The following is a 27906-nucleotide window of genomic DNA, read 5'->3' on the forward strand; positions in this document are numbered from 1 at the left end:
GAAGGTTTCTGTAGCAGAAAATGGCATTACAGTTAATGACCAAGTTTGTCCCAGAGGGGTAGTCCATATTAAAGCTATTTCAGCAGTGACAGCACTCACCACATGACCTGACTGATTAATAACAAAACGGTGCTCAAATAGGAATAACAATAAGTGTCAGTCAGTATGAAAGGAAACAATTATTCAGCCACATTTGGAGTGTTTTTGTAGCCTTTTTTATTGCATTTTATAACACAACAGCAAGATTTTATATCTTTGTTGTTGCTTCACCCCTGAAAAATGAATTTTCACACACTTTTGTATATTTTTCAGATCAGGTTGATTATAACTAAATACATGCAATAAAGTAGGGCTGGAAATAATTATTATTTTCATTATCGATTAATCTGTCAGGTTTTGTTTTTTTTTTAATTCATTGATCAATACTTTGGTTTATAAAATGTCAAGAAATTATGAAAAATGCCTTCCCAGAGCCTAAAGTGACATCTTCTAAGTACTTATACATTCCAAAACCCAAAGATATTACATTTACAATGACATAAAAAGGCATTGTCAGCTCTGCAATACAGTTATGGCACACATGCAAGTCATTTGAAAGGTATTCAAAAAGTTCATTTGAGTTGTCAAAAAGCAAATAAAACATGAATAGGTAAACCTATGAGAACTGACATTTACTATATCATCAGCAGTTTGGTCATATGTGCTGCTAGTTATGGAGAAGGTTATGTGATACTCATCAAAACATGACCACTTTGGAGTCCAGGAAGTTTCCTACAGCTGCAATGTTAAGTAAGAAAAGAAAAAAAAAAGGAAAATGTATTCCTATAACTGAGAGGTCAGAAGACCTAATTTTACCTCCTAAACATGCATGTGTAACTGAAGTTCACAAAATTGCAGATAAACTTTTTTTTGTTTGTTTTTATTTTTTTAAATCGGTCACGTCCGTGTGTCAGAACGGTCCTTCAACCCACTTTCTGGCCATAACCACCAGTTGAAAAACTCCTATTATGTTGAGTATTGTTCTGAATGCTGATGGTATCGTTGCTGTGCGGCAGCAGAGGCCCCATCTGATATTTACCGCCACAAGTCTGCTGGGGGTGACGAGGGGGCAAGGCCAAGTCCCACGTGTCCAGCTGGAGAGCAGATTAAAGTGCTCTGAAAAGCCACACACTGCTGGCCGCAATGAGAAAAATAATAATGTGGACATGGCCTTCCCTTTATGACAGTAACAACACATTCTCCAGAGACCAATCTTTTTTTATCAATTCCAAAGAGTGACAAACAGCGCACACCCAAAGCTGGAATTGTATGAGAGGATGTATTGAGTATTTATGATGCTTGTGTGTCCTGGAGGCGATGATGACAAAAGCAGTCAAACAAACTTACATTACAATGTGCCGTTTTTATCCAAACAGGTACATTGTAGCTCGTTATTTCTTTCAAAATGAATGAGGCACTGGCTGTACCCTATAGAAAATCCTTGAACAAATGTGACTGTGCTGTAGGAAAAAAAGATGCACGAATCAGATATGAACAAGATTTATGTAAAGTGGCATTTTGGCCAGACATCATAATAATATGACTGAGCCTGTAGTATGCTTTGGTTTTCGCATTTTGTAAATACTGAAAACAAAGAAAGTAATTCCACTTCCAAAAAGAGAACAAGAAATACTGTAATTCAGTGGTGGAAGAAGAAGAAGAAGAAGTACTCAGATCCTTTACTTGAGTAAAAATGTAATACCACAGTGTAAAAGTACAAGTCCTGCATTCAATATTTGGCTTATAGCAGCTAAAATCAACATTTTTCTCAGGAGACGAGAAGACCTAAACAGAACTAAAAGGACAGTGAATATTGGACACGGATGCTAAATTTGCCTCATATCTGCCAGATGTGTAAATAGGTAACTGTGTGCTGACACATTCGACACACATCAACTTAAAAGTTTATAATACGTCAGTGTTGTGTTTACAGCTTGTTTCTGTTGCCATCAAGTGGCCAAGAAATCAGTTAATGCAGGTTTAAGCAAGAGAACAGAAGTATTGTCGACATAGTACATATTAATTGTGCAGAATCACCCCTCTCAGTTTTTTTATTTTAAAATTTATATTAGTGGAGTATTTCTTATTTATGCATTAAAGGGGAACTGTTTAAAAGTCTGTTTACAGGTCTTGGGGAGTACTACTACATATAAGTTGTAAAAAGCCTAAAGTTGTATAAATCTGGGGATGCGGAGTTAGAAAGAAATGAGCTTACCAGACCTCTGTAGCCCGCTCCTAATTTCTGCTCGAGGCTAGCAGCATGAGGCTACATTAGTCGCTACTAGCATAACACACCCAAATCTTCGACCCGACTGTCGGCAGTTGAGTTGCATTGTGGGAAATGTGGGCGGAAGACGATATCTCTGGTTCCGCTGCATCGATTTTGCACTTTTTGTAACTGTCCATTGTGAGTCCGACAATGTTTTAGAAGTGCTAAATTGGTCCAGTACTCGTGTGTAAACAGCATTTTACAGTTGTAGGTAGTTGAGGCGGAGGTCATTTTACTTATATGCTTTACTTATATTTTTATTTTACCTTGCAATTGGTCGGTTCAATCTGTAAAAATGTATTATATTCTATTTGTTGGTCACACATGCTCTATATGGAAAATCTTAACCAGTAACTAATGCTCGATTTATGCTTGATCAGTTCTAGTTCTTAAGATGTGTTGTTCAACCACGTCGGAAATAAAATCTATTTATGAGTTTATAGTCGTTCCGAATGTCCAGCCGTCGCAGAGAGGAGTGAGACGCAATATCTTTTTAAATGTGGGGATAACGGTGCACATTTTCAGACAGTCTCTCCTGTAAGACATTCATAGTGTTGCACGGGGAGTTACTTTACTGAGTTTACTCACTTGATCATGCGATATGCATGTGATGCTGAAATGTAGCTTAGGTCTTGGCAAGGGTGCAACCATCAAACACGTCTAATTGTTGTTCTCTTGGACAGGAGGACATTTTCCACTGTGTACCAAACCTGACGACATGACATAATAAAAGTAATGTACCCAGCACACAGGGTCAGGGGATCACAGAGAGTGATTCATTCTTAGAGCTCTTGTCACATCAGGTGATACAACAGCATATTTTTGGAATATTTAAAGTTGTTAAATGTTTGTGTCTATGTCATTTGTTATCGCTGAGATAAGCCCAAAGTACATTTTGTATCATAATAGTGCGTGGCAGCTGTGTTGATCTTTATTTTCATCAGTGATTTGTATCCTTCAAGAAACTGTGTGTGTGTGTGTGTGTGTGTGTGTGTGTGTGACTGCCATGCTGCTGTGTGCACAGTAGTCAGATAAAGAGCCTGAAATCAGACTTGTAATCTGGTTTGGGGGTAAAAATACTTGATTTAAATGTTTCATGGTGTATGAAGTGTTTTTGGATTCAAGCTAATGTGACAGTTTGAAGATTACACTGACCATGCTTTGTATAAAAAATGTTCTTGGGAAGACCAGCATTTTGAGCCCACATGCATTGCTGACTCTAGAGGGAGCTGAGCAGACAGAGTGCAGACTGAACCTCCTGTGTTTGTCTGAACAGGGGTTACATTTTTGTATGAGTTTAATGCATTTAAACATAAAACTGCACTTTGGCATGACTTTGACTTGGGAAATAAATAAACACTTTTTATTTATTTTGTGTGCGTTTCCCATTTTGAAATGTACTATAATATATCAATAATATTTGCAGTCCCCAAACCTTTGGACAAGGTGTGAATTAACATTTTGATGTTATTTTTACCAAGGGTCAAAGGCCAGAATGATACATATGAACATACACAAGGTAAAAAAATGTGTATGAATTTGCCCAAAAAGGAAGGGAGTCTGGAACTAGAAGTCCTTCGCACTGCATGAGAGAAATATTTCATGTTAACATCAACGAACTTCATCAACATTTAATCACAGTCATGAAGAAGACGAACTATACTGCAGAGAAAAAAAATAGCAAAAATAGAGTTTAAACAAGTTAATGACCTAAAGTTACACATTCATATTAAAATATTCTCAGTAGGAAAAGGTCACTATATGATATTAGAGAGAAAGACAACCACTTGGATGGATGTTCGCAGTACACTGAATATTAAATGTGCGCAGACTCCTAAATATTTGAACACAATAAATGCATATTCAAGACAAAAGCTATAAATCTCTGCGAGATCTCTGCACACTAAACACAATAGCACTTGATCCTTTTCTCATATCTCATTTTATAGAACGCTGCAAAGTAAATAGGCACCACATTGACGGAGTAAAAAAGGGGTATAAATAGATGTTGTTATTCTAAACCATCTAATGTGAAACAACATAATTTTCCTGACAATGCTTCCCAGCTTCTTTTAAACCAAACAGAGCGCTTTAATACAGCCTTTTGTTTCGCCTGTCTTTCTGTTCTATTATTGCAAAGAATTGTTGCTCCAAATCTACAGAGGAACTCACATGCTTGAGATTAAACTGGTCACCGTAATCAGGCTGCAGAATTTAATTGTAAGAGCTTCTGCTGGCACTGTTTTCTCTCTTTTTCTGTCCTCCTTGACAAAAATCTGACAGTGGCTTTGCATGGCAAACCTGTTTAATGAATGACTAATCCAGGAAGAGCGCATTATGGCAAACTGTCACACACACATTGTACCAATATTAACTTGAATTTACATTATCATCCTCTGGTAATGCTGGAATATTTGGATTTCCATTAATGCATGGCCTTTCTGTGTGAAAAGCAAACAGCAGTGAACTAAATCTGTTTTTCCCCCCTCTTTTGATTGGATGTTGGTGTTAACGCCGTACAGAGGAGCTTTCTTTATTGGGATGACAGCTCCAAGGCTTCCCCACTCCTCGCAATCAAGCTCACAAACAAAAGGCCCGGCTTGCATTACTCAAAACCTCTTCTCAAGCAGCAAAGCCAAACTCCTATTACACCATTGTATTGGTGCTGTAAATCAACAAGAACAAAGAGGAGAGGCACAATCACGCAGGCCGGCACCGTCATCCATATAAAACATGAACCCAAAGAACAATGAATCAGACACTCGTGTGAAAAAAGTACTTTCCTCCTCCAGTTATTTATTGTGTTGATCTTCTAGCTCTCTATTCAGTGTTTATATTTTTATTATCCTATTTCTGACACGCCCGACTCAATGCCAAAATAAATCCAGAGAGGTAGACATTTAGTTCTTCTGGGTGGGTAACCTACATGGCCATAAGGTGTAGCAGTAAAGACAGATCAGCAAAGCACACATCGGACACATTGTAAATACATTAATATATTATTCCTCTGCTTTGAACTTGGTATAGTACAGTATGAGTGAGACAAAAAGCAGCACTTAGTAGGAAATGTAATTATAAGCCTGTGGGTAAGAAACAAAAGTATGATATAATAAACTGTGTAGTTGCCAACCCCAATTCATTTAACCTTTTTTCACACCACTAAGAAAGTCAAACTTTATGCGTAACTACTGTACCAAAAATAAAATGTTTGAATAAATGACCAACCCTGTATACAGCAGGACAAGCTAGTACAAAAGGCTAAACACAGCTATGGCTCAGGACCAGACTCTATTATGTATTATCATTTTAATTATATAAAAGCATAGACCGAGTTGACATCTGCAACTAAACAAAAAAAGTCACATTTGGAGTGTTTCATGCCCATTTCAGTTATTTAATTCTTAAGTTGCTCAGTGTCAGGTACCATGTTCCCACGACATGCTGAATTGTTGCAGGTAGTTGTTTCCAGAAGAACACATAATAGTCTCATTTTCTGCATTTTACAAAAATCTGCCAAACTGTTAGGACTGACTGATCCATTGGATACGGTATTCATTCATTCAGCCATTCATCCCAGTTCTAATTTAAGGCAGGAAATCTTCAGTATTTATCCTTGTGGAGATCTCACACTTCCTGGTGGATGAGTTCTAAATGTTGAGGCACTTTTCCATGATTTTCCACTTGATGAGTGATGAAATTACACTTTGACAGAGAACAGCAGCTGTAGAACAGCAGCCATGATGGATACGATGGAAAGTTTTCACAAATTAAAAACTTCTAAAAGCACATTGCAGTATAATCAGTGTCTCCATTGTTTATCCATAATTACACTATGTTCCAAACAATCTTTTATTTATTTATTTTTTTTTTTTACAACTATGGCTAAATACACAGCTTGTCAGAAACTGAATGTACTGCTGGGGTGGTTTGGAGATTTCTATTGACGTTGTTTTTATTTGCATTTTTATTCTGTGGTAAAACTTCTACAGTAAATTCTGTTGTTTTATTGTAACTGATTAAATTCACGTCACCTTTAAGCCTACAGGGGGAAAGTGTTTGGGTGGAGTATCACCTCAATATCTATGGAGACATGCTCTGAATGTGCATGCCTATAAAACACACTTGTGTAGTGTGACTTTTATATTGTTGGAGCAGTGGCACACACCAGACTGCGTAAGGGGCAGGGTGAGAATTTGGTTTAACCTAATAAATACGTTGGTCCAAAACAGTAGCATTATGTCATCAGTTGTATATTATATTTATTAGTTTATTTATTTTCTTTAAACAAATAATGATATATAAAATAAATAAAAAAGGAACGGCCTTTAATGCTTTAATAGTCCTGCAAAGAGATACTTAAAATCTTATGACTTGCACCAGATTGCAATAAAAGTAGAAAGTAAAAAGACTTTTTATCATTTGGGTTTCTGGAAACACATTAAACACCTATTAGCACCATGATACCTTTCAGAAAAACCTACTCCTGATTGTCATAAAGTAATATTCCAAAAAATGTCGTATTTTATCCCCATAAAACATGTTTCACATACTCTCATTTGCAAATTTGACTGAGTGATCGCCAAGCTATTCACTGCAATAAGTTGCATTTATTATTTCATTGTAAGCAGTCCAGTGAAGCCACTATGTGTATGCAGGGTGTATATATCATAGCTGTACATAACCCAGGGCTACTACCCTATATAAGTATTTGTCACCATCAATCTGTACTACTTAGTTAATAATGCTTACACTTAGTTTAGTGTGATGGCAGCTTTTCACCAGTCACACATAATGACGAAAGAGTAGGTGCGGAAAGGACATCCATAAGCCCGAGACAAGCGGAGTGGTGCCGGGGAGACGGAAGAGCAAAGCAGCAAGTTTTGAATATTACTGACCCAGCACTTGGAAAAGGCAATGCACAACAAGACGAAAAATGAATGCTTTTTAGTCTGGAAATCCTTTCACCCTCTCACATTCAGCAGATCAGATTAAGAGAGAGGTTTAAGAAGATTTTGACACACACAAAAAAACTTCTGAGCCATGGGAGGGGGTGAGTCGGGGGAAGGTGGTAGGGAGCAGTTTGTAATTCAGTGGCTTCAGGCAATTCATCACAGAAATTGAGTTTCTAATGCAGCATCTTGTGAATCCCTTTTGCCCTGTCAACGTTTTAATACATTACATTGAGAATGTAAATCATGTTTGAAATTTGGCACAAACTACACAGCCCCTACTGCACTCACTCTCACTGTATTGCACATACAGTATGCACAGGGTAACATGTGCACACGTGTATGCATTATGCAGACATGCATACTGTAGCCAGGGCTCTGCAGCCAGAACATCCCTCATGTTCTGTCGTTATTTGCCTTAAAGACGAAATTCTAGCCATCAGATAATTTAATATAAACCAAATATCAAGTTGAGATTTTGTAAAATTAAAAAAACTTAAAAAAATTATTGTTTCTTTGAATTAACTTTTAAATATATTCAGATAAAATGGCAATGCATGGCTATGAGACAAAAAAAATACAATAAATATAGTAAGTCAGCAATGAAATATTCATAATCTGCCTCACATTTTAACAGGTAATAGCTGAGTGAATAGACCAACATCACTGTTACTGCTACTACATCACTGACTTTCATGACCGGCAGCAAAAATAAGATTAAAAATATAAAAATCTGAGATATAAGTGCGTACAAATTATGTATGAAATTTCAGAATATTTTCATGTTACTGTATTTTTACCCCACTTTTTATGTGATTGGCAAAGGACAGCGCCGAGCGTGGCGTGGCATATGCGCAATACGCTTTTCTCGGCTCAGAGAAGGAAGTTTTACAAATATAAACCTCCATGAATCAAAAAATGAATAATAGAAAGAGTCATAATTGACCTTGTTTGCTGTTCGAGGTGTTTTGTCAACAGTTTTAGAGGTCACTTTCAGGAATCGCATTCTCCCAGTTAAATTTTCATTTCATATGAAACATTTTTAGATTATGAATGATTATGAGTTTCCTCCAGTATTTGGAACAAGTAGCTCGTGAAAAATAAAGTGTGCCAGATTCATTAGTCTACAGCTGTTATTTTAATGTGTCGGATACATATTTAAGCAACATTTAGATACATTTAAGTATCAGATTGGATTCAATATCACCAGATAGCCAATATTACATGGCTCTGATTGGGGACAAGACTTTATCGGGACATCTCAAATTATTACCCTATTACATCAATTAAACCCTAACATTGCCAAGATTTTCTCCTTTGTATTGAAGATATTACCCCAGTGTAACCTCTACAATTATAACAATATTACATTACCATTATCATACATACATATATACCCTGTTTTTCACCATATATTACCTTTTTATGAGTTTGGTATTTCCAATAATATGCAGATACTAAGCAGCTCATACATTTTCACACTTTAGAAGTGGTGTCTAACCTTTCCTTTTGAATTGTTCACTATCATCTCAACGTGGCAATTTCTACAGCAGCAGAAGTATTTTCCTTGTTTCTTAGAAGTGAAAGAAAAAGTGGTTGAAAGCCAACTGCTTCTTTCATTAAAAATCATGCTTCAAATTGTTCAGAAAAAGCACATAATGGCAGAGGTGTATAATGTTTTTGACTGAAAAGACGCAAAAACACTGCAATCACACATACAAAGGGGTCAACCGGAGTTCATTCAACTCCTCTTGAGCTGAACAACCAGAGGTACTTTAATGTGTGGATGTTCAACAAGTTTGTCTTCCTGCTGTAGACAGTGGTGGTGGTGATCCACAATCGACAGTTACGTCCCTACCTGTCTCTCTATCACCTTGATTTTCTTTCATGTTCTGCCACTTGATTACAGCCATTAAAAACATGGCCGTTCTCTGTCGTGTCGTTCAATGTTCAATCCCTAACTGTTCATTATAATTCACCAAATGTTATTGTTTTGTTGTTGTTGTTGCTGTTGTTAATTAGCTCACCCTAATTAGCAAATTAAATGAAATACAAAAACAGTTTAAAATAAAACTGTTCTATACTTCATGAGCTTCATGTACACAGATGTAGTCGGTCCACAGTCAGTCGGTCATAAAGTTGCTTCAAGTTCAGGTACATAACTATGAAATCCTTGAATGGTGAGTTTTTCTTTACAAATACTATGTCCTGCGTTACTGATTATGATATGTTTGAATGGGAAGACTACGTGAGCGAGGCCATTATACAGTGTGACTCACTAAACCCCACTTCCCATGTATGACCTCCAATATGGCACAAGAATGCCTCTACAGTCAGCAGGAAGTTCCTAGAATAGAAGCTGTTTGATATACTAAACTGCAGTCAGACTAATTATTAAATTATACCTACATTTGAGCAAAATAGCAGACATTGCAATTATCTTAATAAGAAAACACAAGACAGAATAACATAAGATAGGGGCAACTTTTTGGCTGCAGTTTTAAAAGGTAATAGCATAGCATTCAAACATCAATAGATCAGTATTTACAAACCTCTGTGCTGCAATTTTGTGTTGCGAGTGATACATGTAAACAGCTACTGCGGTAGCAATAAACAAGCTGTATATTCAGACATATTTTAGCATATTCTTATTATAATACCACTGCTTGGACAGGTGAGAAGAGGTTTAAAAAGTTGGACATTTTGAAACTTTCTTTCACAAGAAATCAGAGTCGCTGTTAGAATCCATTGTAGACACCAAGAATCCAAATTCACTACAGCAAGTGACTTTTCAGAGCCACCATTTCAAGCCTACAGGAAGAAAGTTTTTTAGCTATCATACCAGCATGGCTCTAGGGATGGCAATGTTGGTCTGTCTGTTTGTCTGTTAGTTAGTCGGTTCACCAACTATTGGATTGCCATGACATTTTGTACAGACAGTCATGGTGCCCAGAGGATGAATCCTAATGACTATGGTGATCCTCTGATTTTGAACCTAGCGCTTACACGCCAAAATAAGATGGATTTGGACTGCATCTTTCTGAGAAGCTTTCTTCGTCATTATTGTACATATTCTGTCACATCTATACAGCTATACACACTCACGCTGGCAGAAAAGTGTATGTGACTGCGTATGTATCGATTGCATTTGCAGTTACAAATATTTGCACTTGGAAGCAGCCCATCACACTCGTCTGTTGTTGGCAGTAGTGCTAATCCACTAGAACAGCTGGGGTTAAGTGAGAGGTTAAGGGAAACATTATAGTACTGTAGGGCAACATTAAGGGAGCTGAAAGCATTACACATTCACTTCCCTACCCACATTTTTCTGCTCTAGTGATTCTGGGCCAAAGCCTGCTTTGCTAACCTTTAGGCTACCACAGCCCCAATTAAACTTAAGTATAACAACAACTCCTCTCACAGTGGATTTCTCAAGTCAGTCATTATTCATAATGCTTTTTTTTTTACTACCACTTGTGCAAATACAGCACTGCAAGCATGTCTTCTTTGGTGGAGTGTGCAACTCATGCTGCTCTGCAAGTAAAGTGCACAATGAGCACATTTGCTTCAAATACAGAACTATCATTTTCAGAGTGGGGGATCATAGTATTCAAATCCGTATTTAACCTTTCAAGGCAGGAGGATTATGCAGCAAAGTCTCCATTCCGAGCGGTTTCCTCGCCCCCTACTCCCCTGCCATAATAATGATCATTATCATCATTGTGTGAAAAGAGGATTATCATATCGTTATATAAACCCAGGAACACCCCTACTATTATTAAGTAATTTCACTCTCATCAGTGGACCGATACTGTGTATGACAGTCAGCTGAGCTGTCACAGGTGACCATGGCAGTCTTCCATCATTCTCTGAGCTGGCAGAGTCTCCTGTGAAGGAGGATAGAGAGGCAGTGTCTCATTTGAACCATAAAATGAAAAAGATTAAGAAGCGGAAATCATTGTTTAAAACATTGCGTCTAAAGGAACTTCCAACATTTGCCTAACAACTTTCTGTGTCTTTGAAAAGATCCTTTTTAGTAGACTAATTTAATGAGACTAATGACGAATGACTAATTAGAAAAAAAGACTTATGCAGTTGCAGGAGTGTGGTAATATGTAAGCAAAACAAAAACGTACTCTAGTGATGTATTATGAAGACATAAGAACAGGGTTTAAACATTAAAACATAAAATGCCCCATCATTACAACCTCCTTGCACTCAGTTGTTCTCATCAAATCAAGAACAGGTTAGAAGGCTTCCCATTTTTGGATTTTAAAAACTGTATTAACATTTCTTTTGTGAGTTAGCTAACATAGAAAATGACACTGTTGACCATTCTCTGGTAAACGTGCATCACAGGCCAGTGTCAGTCTGTACGCTCTGACAAGGTTGTTCTTTAGGAAATGAAATGCCACCATGCTTGTTTCTGCTGTTCTAGAAGACCAACAGAAGGATGAGTCTGCCAGGTCAATAAACCAGCTAGCATTAGCATTACACTAGCTAGCATAATGTTAGCACAGCAGCCAAAGTGGAGAAATCTAATATCTTCAGCTTTAATTATTAGATGTGACTTACCAACACTTTGCAACTATTACCATATGTTGAAAACTACATAGCAGTCACCACTAAATATAATGGCACTTTTGAATAGAAGGACTAAAACAATGAAAAGGTAATTTTAGATATCCCAGTTATTACCAATGAATGGGAACTATAGTAAACTGGTAAAGTTTTCTAGATACAGATGATTTCCAGTAAAATACTGACAAAATATTTGTAGGTGGCACGGTTAAGTCCTGATAAAAGACTTATTTTTCATCCTGATGATTTGAACTTTTTTCTCATCTCTTTAGTGTAATCAAAAGACACAAGATGAGTTAAATGTCTAATATAACATGTGTATATATGTCAATTGTTGTATTATTTTGTTGCATTCACTGGATGTACAACTTTCATAGTTATTGCCCATTTCCCAGACAATCCTGGCTCAAACACTGCAAGCATAAAGGCTGTACGGTACTGTATTTATTCTTTAATGCAATTGATTTGCATATGGGAGCAGTGTCTTTTCTGAAAGGGACACTAGCACCATATTGTGGATAAAGTCAGCACTACTGGACATTGATTACCCAAACTACTGGTGACAAACACAGCCGCCTTATTCAAAGGGTGCTTTTCTTTCGCTTTTCTTGTAATTATTTACACTGTGCTGCATGCTGTCATTTTAAAACTCAATAGCGAGGTCAACTCTGTCACTCCCAGGAACCCCAATGTTTCTGCATCTCCGTAGGTACAGTCTTAAACATATGGACTCTTTTAATTAAATCATACCTTGACTCAGTCCTTCTCACTCTTACTGACAGCAAGGTCATTAAACTATTAAAGGGAGTCACAGGCAAAATTGTTGTGAGCAGATTGAGGCAGGAAAGGTTAATTAAATGGCCATTGCTTCTCCTTACCTCAAGCAAATCAGCATTCTTCTATCCCAGACAGGCCAACGTGAGAGAATGTGGCTTTTTTTTTTCATGCTGCACAAGATGTGTGAGCGTACAGCTATTTTTTTCTTTACTGTGCTAAGGGGAGAAAAAAAATTTTATCTCTAAAAAAAATATTTTTTTCTCTCACAATGCTGATACAAAACTGTGGCCTCTTCCAGTGAACCCTGCAATACAGTAAAACTAAGGAAACAAAAGCGGTGCGATAGCACCTCTGTGTCTGTGGTTAAGGACAAATCGTTTTTTTAAAGTGCTTCAGAGATAACTCTAAATCATCCACACACTGAATGTATATGCCTTTCTTATTACTGTTTGCAGAAAGGGTCAAGCCATCATGAAGCCTATTTCAAATAATTAGTTTTTTTTAATTCAGCAGCACTGTATATTAGAAATTAGTCTCATTTTCACTTTGCAAAAAACATAAACCTACCCTCACAGTCATAAAGTATGCAGCAAGCTTAACAGCTTACTGCTTCCCAGGTGAATAACAACATGTTGATGTTCAGGTTTGTCTACCTCACTGTACCAGTAAGACATTTTCCTTTAAATGTCATCAAACCAAATACTACTGTAAAACATAAAGATATCCATTCCTTCTCAAAGAAGCCAATCCCTGGAAAAAAATGTAATCTCAACATTCTTCTCCACCCTGCAACTTCACCTTCCTGGTACTGTTAAGATTTTGCGGTAGATTACAGACGAGATGGAATCTGTATTGTGGCTACAATCACAGCCCACTATTATAACCACCTTTGCATCAGACAATACAGCGTTTTAACTGTAGACAGCTCTGATGGGTTTTACAACAGCTGGAAGTGATACTTTACAGATCTGAGAATTTTATCTTCTCCATACCTGCTGCTGGAATTCTACAACAACCTCTCTGTGTTTTGTCTGTGAGTTGTCTTCAAAAGATAACTTAGTCTTTGCGATAATCTACACATACAGTATATACTATAATTGCCAAAGTAGGTAAATTATTAAGTTATATGTGAATTTCACAAAGGCTGTTTATTTTAAAGATGAGATAAAACAAATTAAAAGGTATGTAACACAATGGTGTAAGCAAATGTGTTGGAGACCTACATTTTTGTGCTCTCCAGGATGGTTAGGCCATGTTAAATTTACACTCTGTCATAGCGTTAAATCGCACCCCCGAATCCCAACATTTTCTTCCAGCTCACTGTTAATGCTTTGATACTCAACACGAAAGAATGGAAAACAGGATGCTGCGCATGGCAGAAATGTAACATGAGGTCCTTTACTGAAATGTGGTCTCCTTTGCTTGACTACTAGTGCTGAGGGGCCTACACCACACCCATCCAGAATAAACTCTGTGTCTTTCTCTTCTAACTTGATTCAATATGGCCGTTTTAGTGTTTTAACTTCTGTTAAGAAAAAAAGGAAAATGCACTTCTGGATAGCTTTTCTAACCAGGTGCAATGTCATTGGCAACCTACTGTAGTCTGCCAAATGAAGACTTTGTACTTAGGCACCGTGCTGATTTGAGCTAACATCAGGGTGCTAACATGCTCACTATGACAATATTAACATGCTGATGTTCACATTGAAAGTTTGACCGGATGATGGCGCCAGATGAAAAGTCAGAGGATTACCACAATTATTACAATTCATCCTGAGGATGATATGAATGTCTATATCACATTTAAGGGCAATCCATCCAATATTTGGAGAGACATTTCACTCAAAATCACAAACTTCAACGTCATGGTGGCGACAGAGGAAAAGTCAGGGGACCTCCAAAGTCAGTGGGATACATCAACTGGAAACATGAATGTCTGCCATTGTATATACACTGACCGCCCCCCACCCACATAAAAAGGAGTAAAAGTAGCCTACTTCTTTTGAAATATCGTTATGTATATTTCATTATATTCATTGCATACAAACACCCTTAAGATCAAGAGGGATTCACGACCCCCCATGGAGCTTTGGTGACCCCTTAAAGGGGTGGGAACCCCCCAGGTTGGGAACCACTGCTCTGATAGATAAGTCAGGGGATCATCAAAGTCATTAAGAATCATCCTCTGGGGAACATGAATGCTTGTATAACATTTTATGGCAATCCATCCAACAGTTGCAGAGATTTTTCAGTCAGGACCAAAGTGGTGGATTGACCAACCGACCAGCCAACAGATTGACAGCCAAGTATGAAAACTTTTCAATGAATTGAATCAAGTAAAAAGGTAAGGATGAATTGGTTTGAATGGTTTCATTCACATTCACCACTTTACAGCCGATGTTAATTTGCTGTCCTTTTAGTGACAGACACCCCATAATGGCTTTGACACACTTTTGATATAAAAGGTAATAGCAGATAAAAAGTTGAAAGCACAATTATTTGAATGAGTGTTTTGAGGGGATTTTTTCTTGTTTTCAGTGAGACTCTAAGGTTGAACTGTGTCATTTTCATGTATTGTTTTCATAATGTGGGCGATGTGAAGCCCTTTGAGATTATAATTGTAATACACGACTGTAAAAAACTAACTAGACTTGATTTTGATAGTGTGCTCTTGTTTTCCTGCTCTGAGCTTTGTTCTGTCAAACACTGAGTCAATAATATATGTTACCATACAACAATTAGGACAGTAATAAAGTGGTAGCAGAGACAGAAAATAAGCTGTGTTCAACATGGGTGTGTGAGTTAAAATTATCAAATCTACGAGTTTTAAATCATAAACACAACTCATGACCAAAAATGTATTTTACTCATAAATGAATTGAAAAAAAATGATTTGGAAAAAAACGTATTAGTACTTGACTTTATGGCCCCCACATTGTAATATTATGTTGATGTTATTTTTCAGTCATTCAGCTGTTAGACAACTTGTCTAGTACTAAACAACAGACACATTTAGCAACTAGCCACTGAACACAGTGGAGTATTTAGCAGATAAAGACAGATATTTTTCTTAGGAGTTGGTGAACAGAGTTAAAAGAAGAGTGAATACTGGACTTACATCAAGTGGCCAGAAACACAACACATTGTAAGTTAAATCCCATGACTGCATTAAGCAGTTTTTTCGCCACAGGGCAGAAAAACTAGCATCTAGCTTATCATGTTGTTACTTTACTTTTTTGCTAAATGTTTTTGCCATTGAGCACTTGGGGGAACATGCAGTTAGCTGTTGTTAGAAGCTGGAAGTGGCTGCTCACAGTTTGAAATGAACCTGAATTGTTCTGAATGCTACGTAAAGCTGCAAACATTGGTGTTAATTTTCAGTGGCGTAAGTAATGACTGGCACCACAGTTTAAGCTGTTGAATTCTTGTCAGCTACAATGTACTCCAATGGTAATGCCATTTTTGCAAAAAGTATCAAGATGTCTAAAGAGAACTTCTCAAACCACTCCAGCAGCATAATCCACTTCTGAGCTGTCCATCCATATTGTATGCTAACTATGTTACAACACAAATGCAGCACGCTCGAAAGTTTGTCTTAACTTAATCACTAAAAAAGACAATGACACAGCAAAATGCAACTCCTGCAGTGTGGATGTTTGGTGCAGGGAGGAAGCACCTCTGATATGATGAAGCATTTACTTCAACACGGCGTGAATCGCCCCAGACATAAGACATTTGCCTTTTATATAGAAGGTAAACAAATGATGTCTACGAATTATTCTAATATATATTTTTCAAAGATACATGTTCAGAGAGCACCCCTCCACCTCTGGTTCTTCCCCCAGAGACCCCCCTCTAGTACAGAAACTCCTTTCACTTTAGCCATGAAGGGAAAGATGAGTAAGTACCCAACCCTATCAACGGTTCACATTTGTAACTCATGACTTCATTCACTTACATCAAAAACCAATTTTAAACAGCTTTTTAAACAGCTCATGTTGTGAGCTGCAAAGGGAAACAGTTTGCCGTATTAGCTATGAGTGTTTAGGACCTGCTCCTATGCAAATCTGGCACAGGCGTGCCTTATCACAGAGACATAAATGGGCCATTCATAGCCTGTCAAAAAACATACCAACTATTAAAAATGGAAATAAAACCTTTATTTTACACAAAAACAACTTTACTGCTCTTTTCTTTTGTAGAAGTGACAATTACACAGCATCAGTCTCAACTTGTTTACTTAATAAAAAAAAAAGGTCAGATATGAAAACTAAATTATTGCAATACAATAAAAGCAGTGGGAAATGGTTGTCCTTAAAATGGAAAGGTTTTCAGTACTAGATGCTCTGCGGCTACACAATTTGTATAGTATAAATATAGTACAGTATATATACACTACTAAAGCTTCTGTGTAGTGTGTGATTTAGCTGTTGAGTGAGAAAAGGAGCACTCAGCCATTAAATATTCCAACAATTATCATTCTATTGGCTAAGAAGACAACAGTAAAGACAGAAGCACAGAGTCCCAGGTGAGGTGTTAGAACTTGTGCCTGTGTAATTAAAAAGGATGAAAGTGCTGGACTCAATTATGAGATACAGTACATTGTTTAAGGCACAATGTGGTAGTCTACGGTGACTATGCTCAGAAGATGAAGTTACCATGGCCTCGTCTTTTGTGTTTGCATGGCATGTAAGCGTGATCAATGAATTACTTCATCAGGTGGAGGTGCCAAGTGGGCAAAGAGCTGCAGCACACAGGAGGCACAGGTGGAGTCTCGGCCTCTGGTGCTGCTCAGACAGTGGTTAATATGTTTCTTCATTCCATAATGGACTAAATAACGATGTAAGATGTGGGTTTTTGTAGTGTTCAAATGCAGCCTCTAAATTGTATGCATGTACTCATGTACTCACATAAAACTGCTTTGTAATGCTAGTCCTGTTTTTTCTGAATGTGACCCAAACTTCCACCATCTGCATTTGGTCACAAGCTGACGAGGCCACTGCAAGAAACTTCAGCAAACGCGCAGCAAGCTTTGTTTTCCTCCTTGTTATTCTGGTTATCAGAAATGTTGCTGGTCCACAGCTTGTTTCTCAGCCACTCCTTGACATTGAAAACAGCTTTCTGTGGGTATCTTCTCTTTCGCAGGATTGTGACTGGGCCAGGGTGCGTCAGATACAGTTTAATTACTTTACACATCTAATCTGGGAAAATACGTTGTTGGAGAGTTTCGATAGAATTAATCGTCATCAATTTGCACAGGGGTTCTTTATCCCGCTGTCACCAGGTATGATCATCCTTACTGTATGGAGGGAATCTACAGCACTCAATTCATCCTGTGAGACAATAAGCATTGCTTATCTCATAGTAGAACAGATATCTGCCATTCTTTTGCCTGAGGACAAAGTCACACCAAACTCTGTTAAAAAATGTGGCAATTTAATGTGGCCTTGATTGACCGCAAAGGTGCATTAATACACCATATATTGTAATATGACTCCTCCTTGTCATCTTGGCCTATACTGGAGGACGAGTGAGAAATTTTTAAATGTTATGGTAAACCACTGCTCATGTTGTTGGAAGAGTATTTACCCTGGGAGGTACCTGACAATGGTTGCTGTAGTAGTAAATTGTAAACTTTAAATTGATGTTACAAAAAGAAAAGCTGAGAAGGTTCAGTGTTTACTGACCTTTTAAGTTTGTCCAAATATTGTGGGGGAAAATAGCATGGATGTGTCTCTTCTGTTATTTGTCACTGTGCCTGGGCAACCAGACTATCTATCTGATCTAATACACAGCGTAAGTTAAAACTAGGTCTCTCTGCACCTGATTAATAGCAACAGGTTACCTTTGAAACACTGAAATAAAATCACAAATACATATTTTCTATTGTTCAGTTTACTTAAATTATGGTTAAATGGGTTGTTTTCTGGCAGTGGGTCTCATATACATACAGCCTTTACAGATTGGAAGCTCTACTAAAACGTCTGAGCACTGAAAAACCATGATCAGCTGCTTAGGATACTGAAACAAAAAAAGATTTGAACATTTCTCTCAGTTTGGGAAGTTTAAGAGGCAAACAAAGCTCAGGGTTGAGCTGGCAGATAAAGTGTGAAGAGGGTGGCAGTTCACTGTGCTGTACCGCCCGTAATTATATACAACAAAAACTGCCATCCATCGCTTTCTTTGACAGGGGACAGTGGTCCGAGTCAGGGAGTTGAGTTAAATGTGAAGAAGCAAAAATTGCCTTCATTGCTGCCCTGGCATTACCTATGCAGATCTTTATCAGGAGGGCCAGTGACTCTATTGTGACTGTTTTGCTGGCCTTACAATGGCTTTCTGTGCACCCATGCTACCAGGAGATTGGCTGAAATTATATTCTTTTCATGCTTGGCTAGGCTGCAGCTTAGAAACAAGCTGCTTATGGAAGCCAGGGGAAGATTGCTGATAATAGGAGCTTCACATCCAGTTGACCTTTTTCCTACTCTCTTTTCCTCCTTCGCAATAGCTCAATTGCAGTGACAGGAGAAAAAGGAAACAATCTGTCCCGTAGAGGACACACAACCTGCACCATCTAAGCCAAGGCCTTGGCACTGAATGGCAAGGTCTTGGCTCCTTGCAACCAATACTGTGATTTCCACTGGGCCTAAAAGGGATTGCCCGGGCTTAGTCATTATTTATGTCTGTCAATTTCCACATCTCCTTGCATCTTGTTGCCTACAGCTCGGATTCCATACCATCAGGTCTCGGGACCTGCAGTTGGCCACGGGGTGTTCGCCACGAGGCAGCAAAACATCTGAAAATCCTCAATTTTATCTGCCCTTTGTACAACATACAACTTTATAGGTACAGTTACAAAAATATTGCAGACTATACACAAAGTTGGAGGCCTTCATACCTTAACATTACTTCGATAAATGTAAAAGTGTCTCATCCCAAATATGTTTTGGGGGAAAGAAAAGAAAGTTATTGAATGAATCTGCTAAACCTCACTGCCAACATTATCCGTTCTTCTCTTACGTACAGTATTTGTAAAAACTTTTGTTTTGCATTTTGTTATTCTTCAATACTTCAGATGAAAAGCATTTTCTTTGGTTTATCCAGAGTAATGGAGATTCTGATCCTGGAAAGAGTTGTTTCTGTCACATTTCAATGCAGCCTCAAACTAAACACACAGATTTGATTGGCTGAGTAGCGTCACGTGGGCTGGCGTAACTCGTATGCAATTGGTCTGTGAGTTTCTTGAGCCGCTAAACCAGCGCCGCAAAGACTAGAAAAGCTGCGCCGGCTAAAATAGGAGCACCCCGTCAAAATTTAAAATCCCTTAATAATTTATTGGTTATAGGTCTGGCTCCGCATAGGACGGCGTCTGGGTCCGGACTCAGACCGCGGTCCACCTGTTAGTGACCCATGCTGTAAAGCAATGAGCCAGTAAAGGCAGGGAAGAAGAAGACTGTCAACTGATGTCAACATGGATGTAATGTAATAATTTTAAAATCGGCTTTGCAAATGTTTTAAGGGGAAGGACATGCTTCCAACACGTCAAGGGTACACACAATGTGTTTTGGTGCATAAACAAAACTTTGTTTACAAGAACTTTCCACAGGGTGCCTTTAAATTCCAGCAGACAGAAGTCATATCTCACCGGCCACACTGTCTTGAGTACCAATATTCAACATTTTAATCAAAACATTACTATGTGCTGATGTGCACTGATTTACTTAATAGTACTTTTACTATTGTACTTAATCTACCAGCGAGTTTTAATGATTCAAAGTTAAAAACGGAATACACTGTGTTTGTGTGGAAGACTAGTGTAAAAATGTGACCGCCTTGATAGTGGTCATTATAAAAGGAAAGCTTGGAAATAAGTACATCAACAACTAGAAAACGCACATGACCTCAAAATGTACTTTCTTACCAGAGACTGATATTTTCTTCTAAGTACCAAAGTAGTTTCTAGATATCACATGTAGTGGTGGAATGTAACTAAGTACATTAACTCAGGTACTGTACTCAAGTACAAAGTACTTTACTCGAGTATTTCCATTTTATGCAACTTTATACTTTCAGTCCACTACATCTCAGAGGCTCCACTTTTTGACAGCTGTGGTTACTAGTTACTTGTCAGATTACAATTTTTCACACCCTTCCTGTCCAGTGAAAACCATGCATCTTCCTTTACGACCAAAACAGTGACGTGACTAAACACAACGGGCAGTCAAGGAACCCTTCAATTATAATATATTGTTAGTAACATACAATGGTCAAAATTAGCTATTTCAACCACAATTATAAAGAAATAATATTGCCAACTGCAGCTTGAGGTAAAGGATCTGAATACTTCCACCACTGATTACATGCACATAAAGTAGGGCCTTATTTATCATTGACTAAATTATGTACAGCATAGATTCATTTACACTGTACAGCAGTACAATTTAATAAAATACTTACATTATAACAAAAATGTATTTGCTAGCTAGGTTTATTTACATTGCTTACACATTACACCATAAGAAAACCTTATTTTAGGCACTTCTATCCACAATCTCAGTCACCTAAATCTTGTTTTATCAACACAGAATGTGTGATTTTGTAGCAGTTTAGTTTTTAGGAAATACATTACATTACATTACATTACATTATGAACTCCTTGACTGAACAGCTATGGAAAAGATTACTTTACCAACAGTAGCCTCAATAGAGTGGAATTTAAAGCAACAAACATAACTAAGTAGTAAGTCTTAACATTAAACTAGTGGGGCTCTCTAACTATATTTAAATGTTCATACACCTGCTTTTGACTGAAGACAAAATGTTTTTGTCTTGGACTTGTCTGGGGGGTAAATTTAGGAGTTAATTAACTACATTACTTTATTGCAAAACTTTATCATAAAGCAATAGGAAATGGCCTTGCACTGCAATCTTTGCCACTGTTCACTCCACTGTTGGCCTGGAGAGGGTGATGCCATGTTTCTTCCTGCAATATACATGACGTCGCCAGCCACTTCTTTTCTCCTGACATTGAACTGCACAGGGCAGAACACTCAGTTTGAAATGTTATTAGGTGTGTCTTCTCAAAAGGTGCTGAGTGCAAATGCCAGTACCCTCTCCACGACTGGGGGTCTGTCCTTCCACGCCAAAAAGTGAAGTTTGCTAGTCACAGTGAAGGAGTTCAACATTTTTAAATAGATTTCATTTCAAAGGAAGTTTCATTTCATGAACTTCCTTTGACTTAATTTAGGAGTGCACACTTGGCTTGACCCAGACTTATAACATTTTAAATATAAATGAGTCATTCCTCTGAATAAATTGATTTTGTCTTATTCATTTAAGTGAGTTAGGAATCTCTATTAAAAACGAATTCCCTTCTTGTTCATTCTTTGACGAAATCTTGCTGAAAACAGACTGGACTGGAGTGGCGTGCACATAGAAATACTGTATATATTGTCAGTAGTCTTTTAAATTGGGCAAGAAGAAAAGGGATGTTGAGCTGAAGCCAGAAATGGTTTTCACAGGTCTTCAGTAACACTGAAAATGTCAGATCTTGGACCACAATATCTTAAATATATACCAAAGTAGCACTTTTGCCATTTTGCAGGTCAGCACATACACCCAGTACATCACCAATACTCACTTTGGTGACAGCTAAGAGATTTTACAAACCCTGTAGAGTAAATTATATGTAAAATACTGTCAGCTTTAACAGGAGGGAGTGCCTTGTTTTGCTGCCCTTGTGTGTGGTTTCTAAAGCAAGCTCACAATAATTATGCATCAACGATGACTCCCTATTTTATAATGCAAAGAGACAAGCAAAGACATCGCCACAAAGACAAGCATATTGTAAGTGAAAGAGCTGAAATGTTTAGAGATGATTCCTGTTTCTATTTTCACTTACTAGAATTTCCTTTAGATTTCCAGTTTGTTGACTGTCACTCTATCGACAAGGATTTCACACAAACTCTCAAAGAGTTAAACTGATGAAGTCTCACATTTTTCCACCCTTTCAGATAAAAAAACAAGAATAAAAGTGATCCAGGAGATAGCTCTGGCCCTCATGTGGGGGCCAGTGGTTGCAGGGGATATGTATATCTACAGATAAAGCCTTCTGTTCCGAAACAGTATTTACCAGGCCTTTTTAGATACACATCAGCTGTGAAGCCATGGGTCCAGCCTTCATTATACTGTGTGAATCTTCCCTCATTTAGCAGGGATAGCATCTCCTTTCTTCCACCTCCAAATACCCCTATCCACATCCCCATTCGCTCTGCACAGCTAACAAGCAAGATGTTGCCATTGATGGTGGCAATATAGCTGGAAACAAATGTCTTTGTTCGGTTTTTCTCCGAGACCCCCCCAGTCGTTTTTTGACAAACCTCGAAAGAGCCGAAGAATCATCAAAGGTGCTCAAACAGACGATACAAAGTCAGGTGGGAAGACGTGCAAAAGACCACCAGCCGATAAGCAGACGAGATAAGCGAGACAGACCTTTGAGAAGTTATCAGAGAAGGAAAAGACAATAAGTCGCAATCTTTTAAAAAAAATTGCATCGATACAGAAAAGAAATCCCTGATTTTCAAGTGTGCAGTCTCATGTGAGAATCAGACACATTATTTGTGTTAAATTGTAAAATTGTCCAAACCATAAAATACAATGTTGCATCTATTTAAAGAACAAAAAGACTAAATTGACTGTGAATTAGATCGACAATATCAAACTTCTTGCGTGCTGACGACACACTTCATCTCAAAGTGAGAAAGCGGTAAAGGCGTGAGGTGTGTGACATTCTCACTGGTGACCTCTCTCGCAGCGGTAATTAGAGACACTCCGTCCTGAGCTCACCGCCCTGCTTAACACAACTGGAGAGAAAGAAAAGAAAAATCCTTTATATCCACATGTGCAGGCATGCAGGTCAACTGCCCACAAATGATCACAGTCTGCACTTTGCATGCAGGGTTTACATAGTGAAATAGACAAATATCTAAACATGTACAGAAAATTACTTCAGGAGTTTTCTATTTCCTTAATTTCAATCTTCAAATAAAAATGGTGTGAGTGAAGATTTTAAGATGCTACACAGTCTGATGTATTTGCCGTTTAGGTCAGAAGACACCCTCTCATTGGCAAGATGCTCCCTGTGACACTCTATTGACATTTTTCCCTCGAGAACACAAGGCCCGGGAAGCATAAACATTGGCTTGCTAGGCGTGCACTTGCGCTGATGTTGAGATGGGACCATTCCCATATCAGATTTCCGTCATATTTCTCCGGCTGACTAGACTAAGCACAAGTCAGAGGTATGAGCCGATAAAGGGTGTCTTTCACACAGCAACAACACGTACCAGTGTGCTTATCACCTCAGTGCCTAACATGCAATCACAAGGAGGACAGGGGGAAGATTGTTACATTTGGTGATTTGTTTTTTTTTTTGCTTTTGGGGACTGATAAAGAATGTGGAATCTGAGCAGGAAAGCCCATCTCTGCAGGCACGACATGAGCCGCTGCTGAGGCAGGCCTAGATTTGTTCCCCTATGTCTTAATGTAAATAAAATGCTTTGTTGGGTGGCAACTGGAAATAAACAGGAAGGTGCAAACCTGGAGCAGATACGGCACAAAGAAAATTAGATAATGCATTTAAAACAGAAAACACCTTTAAAAAGATGTTCTGCTTTGAAAAAGAAAAAAAAACAAACAGACATGACAAAGGGAAGAAAGGAGAGAAAATGTATATATGTATCACATGCGTTTTACTTATTGCACAAGCTATTTCACATAAAGCATAAAAGGGCTTTTATTTCCATTTAAAATGTTCTGTGAGCTTTCAGTCTAAAAGCCACTGAGGCTCAGGCTCGCCTTTATTCCTTTAGCTGTAATGGCAGCAATTAAAAAATATAAGGTAAACTTTAAACAGCCTTTTCTCCAGCATGAAAAACACTGTGTAGCAAAATGGTAATAATATATTCATCCCTAGGTAAACATCCCTGCCATGTCCTTTATAAACAACGGCGGTGAACAAAATGAAAGTGATAATTTCTCTCCCTTTGAGAATTCTCTTCTTTAATTCTGACAGTAAACTCGTGGCTGTTACGGGGTGTTAAGTAGGATTTAAAACTTGTCAGACAAGACATGTTTGAAATTGCTTTAAATAAGTGCACTGTGTTGCTGTCAACCACAGGCTTAGAGGAAAATATCCCTACAATTGAAGCACTCATCTGGGCTCAGAGAGCTGTGCCCCAGCAACCGCGCCAAATTCTTCCTCCTGCTCGCCGACTCTAAGCCCTGTGAGCCAGCACCCCCTGCTGGACAGAGGACGCACTGCCAAAGCCCTCATCTACAAGAGTCAAAGATGTTCCTCTTTTCATCTTCATGGTCAACTTTATCATTATTCTTAAAACAGCATCAATAAAAACAGCATCAGGTGTCAGATCAAGCAAGATTTACCTCAGAAATCTCCACCTGGAGAGCTTTTTGGTCTGGTATGCGCCCCTTTGTTTAAAACTCCAGCCATGATTCCTTCAACTGGAATTATTTTGTGTCAAAATAAACTAGCCTCAGTCCTCTCCAGAGCCTCAGCAGAGCCAACTCCATATGTGCCTCCATTAGCTTTGAGTACAGCAGCAAACCTCCACCTTCCTCCCACCATGTTTTAAAATGTCTATATTGTCAATGATGTTCATGCTATTGCATTACAGTAATACAAAATAAGTACCAGTAACTCTAACAAATATAAATATAAATACTTTGGTGAATTTTCATTAAACATTTCTGTTTTTAGAGTAAATATGGATTAGAGAGAAGACTATTATCAGTATTTCCACATAGAAAAAGAGCAACAATATGATTTTAATTGAAGACCCCAGGAAGTTTTCAGATTCCACCTCGAGTCTTTTGATTCCTGCAGCGTATAAAGCTCTACTATTATATCTATCGGGAAAAAACATTGATCCTGCAAGCAAGAAAAGCTGCACTCAAATATTTTTAAAAAGGAAAAAATGTCACAATCCACTAACTTCACTCGCAGTGCGATAACTTCTCGGAGTGATTGCTGCGAGGACTTAATTGCTGATAAGTCAGTCTTCATCCTCACTGTGTGCTCATTGTGATAGAGAAAGAACGAGAGCCTAATCTGTCACTAGAAAAGAATACTTTTGTCATGTGAAATAAAAAAGAAATTTAGTACAATAGCTGGTATTGGCACATGCAGTATTCTTTAGGTGTTCGCTATTGAAGTACCTCAGATATTAGAGGATATTCTCCGTTTTCAAAGTGTTTTTATGTTTTCATTTTCTCTAAAAGGACAATTACTCGTACGAATTACAAGCGAACACTTCTCGGTTTAAGATGTTACTCTGACGTGATACACATTTTGCACACCAAGAGAGTTTTTGAAATGAATGAACTATTTTGATAATCAATTCATCATTTTTTTAAAGCAGAATCTCCAATAATTCTTTGGTTACAGCTTCTCCAATGTGAGTCTTTTCTGCTTTTCTCTGTTTTATATCGTTATAACTGAATATCTTTGGGTTTCTGACAAAATAAGACATTTGAAGACGTCACCTTGGAATTGTGATAGATATTTTTCACTATTTTCTGACAGTTTAGGCACCATACAATGAATCAAGAAAATAATAAACAGATTAATCAACACTGAAAATATTTGGTAGCTGCATCCATATTTCAAACCCACACTGATCTGAAAAAAAAAACCTTTTTCCAATGAATTTCCCCAAACACTCTCACTGAAAATGTACCATCACTTAATTCGCAATGAGCATGAAACAGGAAGAGGCCACAACAAAGTAGCATAACCTCAATTTTTCTGCACCCAAACACAGTCTAAATGTGACCGGAGGGGGTTAAACCAGCTGTTGTCAAGTGCATCACACAACTTTTTGTATTAGTGCAACAACTTTGGCTGCTGGGTCTCATATTGCTAGTATTTCCCAGTGAAAAGAGGAGGGAAAGAAAGAGCGGGGTTGTGATTTGAGGGACTAAACCTCTACAGCACCTTGTCCTATGATCTGGCACACTCTCCTGCCAAGACGAGTCTTTATCATACAAAGGGATTAGATTGCCCAGTGTAAGTGCCTTCAAGTTATTAGCACCTTCTTATACAAAGTATAACAGCAAACCCAAAGACATTGATTGCAGGGAACAGTTCAAATATGATTTCCTTATAGCTATTAATATGTATGCCTTAAATAGAAGCACACCGCTAAGCAGCTTATGATATTATGAAAAGAATGTTCCCTCAGGGGCATAATATGCCAGCAGTGACAGTAAGGAGAGATTCGTATTTACCCAGATTGGCTGTACTTACGTCAAGCATTCTCAGAGCTTGTGGGAGGGAAGATGGGGCAGTGGCAACAGCTCGGTTTCGATAAGCACTTACCGTGAATAAAAGACAAGCATGAAAGTGAGGTTTAGCCTCTTTAAAGATTCCCGACCAAATGTAGAGGCAGATAGGGCAGGTGCCTTTGGTTCCGGACGTGATTAGCCGTCTGTGCAGCACTGTTCCCACAGAAATGAGACATAGCAGAGACATTGTCCAAGCTTGTCCAGGTGGGGGACCTGTCATCCCAAACCAGAGCTTAGCAGTGCAGTGCTTGGAGCGAAAGATTAGGACCCAGGAATTCAGATTTTTCTTCTTTTTTTTTTTCTTTTTCAATGAATGCTTAATTCAAAACTGTTTTTTTCTCCCCCTGTTCCTTCTGCTTGCCTCACATCAGCTTTCATTCTATTTTATTCATCTTTACCTTCACATTATATTGACCGTTTCTACCTTGTCTCTCATGTCTCATGATGGCTTTATACGCTTTCTGTGTCATGCAGACATTTTTAGGTACAAATGCTCTTGACAGACGCCGCCACGTGCACCAGTGAAAATATGAGTCCGTGCACTCTTCCTCCTGCTTTGTTAAGAGATGCAACATATTACAAATTAGCACGGATCTGTACAACTGTATTAATATTTCTTATGACCCAAGCTTAGATCATCTCCAGAGGAAAATTATCCTTTGAGGTACATCAGGCACAGATCCTATGAACACTGACACATCTAATTAGGGGGACCAGGGTTTTACTCTTTCATTGTAATATTTGACCTGCTTTAGGTTTGCGATTGCAGGACTTGTCAGCACAAATCCGAGAAATGGAGAAAATGGGGAAATTAGGGCACGGAAACGTAATACATAACAGTTCTTTCATTAGTTAAGGTGGTCTTCAGCAAGGCTACCAACTGCTCCATGAAGCTGGTGAGTAGTCGAGCATGAAGGGTCAAAGGTGTTT

Source organism: Enoplosus armatus, chromosome 7 (assembly GCF_043641665.1).
Source record: "Enoplosus armatus isolate fEnoArm2 chromosome 7, fEnoArm2.hap1, whole genome shotgun sequence".
NCBI lineage: Eukaryota > Metazoa > Chordata > Actinopteri > Centrarchiformes > Enoplosidae > Enoplosus > Enoplosus armatus.